Source organism: Egretta garzetta, unplaced genomic scaffold (genome assembly GCF_000687185.1).
Source record: "Egretta garzetta isolate BGI_Z169 unplaced genomic scaffold, ASM68718v1 scaffold97, whole genome shotgun sequence".
Taxonomy (NCBI): domain Eukaryota; kingdom Metazoa; phylum Chordata; class Aves; order Pelecaniformes; family Ardeidae; genus Egretta; species Egretta garzetta.
In genome coordinates, this window is record NW_009260135.1 from 517,800 (window position 1) to 520,647 (window position 2,848).

Below are 2,848 nucleotides of genomic sequence, written 5' to 3' on the forward strand. Positions count from 1 at the left end.
GAGAGAGGTAAAGTCAGAGATGATTCCTAGCAGCCACAAGCTCCTTTTGGGAACACTCACTGGTCTCACCAGAAAGATTCCAGGCCAGGGGCTTCAGCAAAGGATGAGTAGGAAAGTCAGAATCGAGTGAACGGGGCTTTTGTTTGACTGGGGCTTTGGAAGGATGCACAGGACACAACCCTGCCGTGACAAGTATAAACATACATTTCCCATTCAAGAAGTGACCGTCTAGCTATTGTGCAACCAGAAAGCTAGAACACTGCTTAGTGTTCTTCTGCTACATCAATCTCTCCTTAACTGCAGCAGTTCTTACATATTCCCTTGTTGCTACCAGAGCAACTTGAGCAGAAGGGACATAACCAATATAATAGCCGTCTCACAAAATAGGTATCAGTATATGGAGCCTGCAATCAGCGAAACATAAAACAATCGCTAGTTAATGTGCCAAACTCTGATTGTAAGAGTACAGCTCAGGAGCCATGGAAAAACTAACCCTGGCTGCAAGCACTGTGGGCTGCTTTTTATTTTGAATGCAACGTCAGAAGCTCATAGCAGCTGGGGTTTGTGCTGTACAAGAAAAATCACCCAAACCCACAACCTACAGGTTTTAAAAATTAGTGCAAGTAACTGCAGACGCTTGTGCAACTATGTGCCTGGCACACCACCAGCTGCTATGGTGCCGGGCAGAAGAAACCCAGGCTGAGCAGTGGCTTACGAGCCCCCCGTGTGCTCTACTGCACGATTCGCAGCCACTGAACTGCTGCGCCTGCAGAAACACGGCCCCTCTTGAACGCCACCCAAAACGGTGTTCTCTTTGTCCCTCGAGCAGCAACGCGTACGAGCAAGAAGGTGACCTTCACTCGTGGCCTCGCACCTGCTGGAGGGTGCTGTACGAGGAATGACCTTGCCCAGCGAGGCAAAAGCCATTAGCGTCTTGTTAACACATCACTCTGGGATTTATTTAAGCAAAGCCTTGCAGAAAAGTGACCAGCAACAACTCAGCGAGGCTCGCCCTGTTCCTGGCCCTTTTCTGTCATGGCACTTCAGTGTTAAGCGTTGGGATAAGGAACTAAGAATATCTATTTTGTAACCAAACGATGCAATTTTTGTATGCTTTTAGGCAGCACTTGCCATTGGATAGTGATGCTTTACGTCAATGATTCTCTGACTTGCTATAGAATTATTTTATGTTAAGAAGAAAATAAAAAGCATTCAGATGTGCCAAAAATGGGAGGTTAACCGAAGTGTAATTAGCTCTGAAAGTTTCTCTGTAACCTGCCTGATGTTACAATAGATTTCAAGAACTGCGGGTACAATGCATTAGTTTTTACCTCTATAAAGTTTTAATATAAAGTGAAGAAAGATGCTTACCCTTAAAAAATGGCAATGCGGACTGGTGTGAACTGATGTATTTTATTAATAGATTATCGTTGTGATGCAAGTTTAAATAAATTGTTGGGTTATGGAAGACTGTAACATACCGTGTGTGTATTTTTATGTCTATTTGAGGTGTTGAGTCCGACCTTTTAGAGTACTTGAGGTAGCTCATGGAAAACGATGGGGGAATTACACACACTCCTCTCGGACAAATCTAGTCAGAGAATGGCTGTAGTTAAACGTAGTATGAACAGCAGTTACATATTTTTATGGCATCACAACCTAATCTTTTAGCTTACGCACACAGATGAATTAAGCCACTTAGTTTTTGAGCCTGGGTATTTTCTTGAATGAAATACTTTATTTGCTGGGGTTTTTTTAATTGTTTAAGAAAGGCCTGCAGCAAAAATACACATTAACTAACAATAGAATAAATGAAGAAATATTGGAAATTGGGGTCAGAGGAGGGCTGACTGAGGAAGTGGAAGTCACACAGCCAGCAGTGGATGACGGGGATCTCGTGATGTCCTGACACACGCATATTCCAGATTTGCTGCCACACCTCTGTAGCTGATGATCGTTGGTGCCCCAGATGCAACAGACCTCCTCTGGCCATTGCATTCCAGCCTTAGCATAGAATAAAACAAAGCTCCCACCTAGTCCTCAGCCTTCCCTCACCCATGCCCCTGCATAACACTCACATATTGCTAATTATGCTTCACACTACGGCCCTTGGAGGTGCCTTTGCCATTCCATGCAAAACTGGTGACAGCGCTCAGCCAATAAAAACACTCAACCTTAATGAGCATCATTAAGCCTGAACTATGAAGGTTAATTATATAATTGTAGCAGATGGTAGCATTTTCACCTAAAGCAAACCCAGCTGAGCCCACTAAAAAAGCTAGCAGGAACTGTTCAAAGATTTCTGGGTACTGGCTGAAGTAACTGGTGTGCACACCAGTTGTTTGTGCAGCTCCCGGCTTTGCAGCGCGCGGGTTCCTGGGCGAGCAGTCAGGCAACCGCGGCCCAAGGACGAAATGCTGGTTTGTGCTTCTGCTTGCGGTGCTCTAGGTATCGCTTTTTAGCCATTGCTCTGAGGCAAACAATGCTGAGAAACTGTCTGTCCCGCGTTCCTTTACCTTTGTTTTTTCTAGTCAGCAGGGAGTAGGTAGATGGTGTTGCTGTTGGCAGGGGGTTTGGCTGTGAGATTTGCATTGTTCTCCGGGGGTCCTGTCACTTCTGGTCTCTGTGACCTCTTTTATGAGTTACCTCCCAATTCCCACTCCAGCTTACCCGAGACCGCCTCAGTTCAGTGGGCCAGAGGGGCAGGATCGGTTTAGTTTTGCCAGGCCCTTCGGCTTAAGCCCCAGCGAGCTGTCAGACAGGACGGCAAGTCCAGCGCCGTTCCGTGCGTGCGCTCAGCCAGAACGTTCCCCCGGATGTGCCCGACAGCCTTCGAGGACAGCCGAGG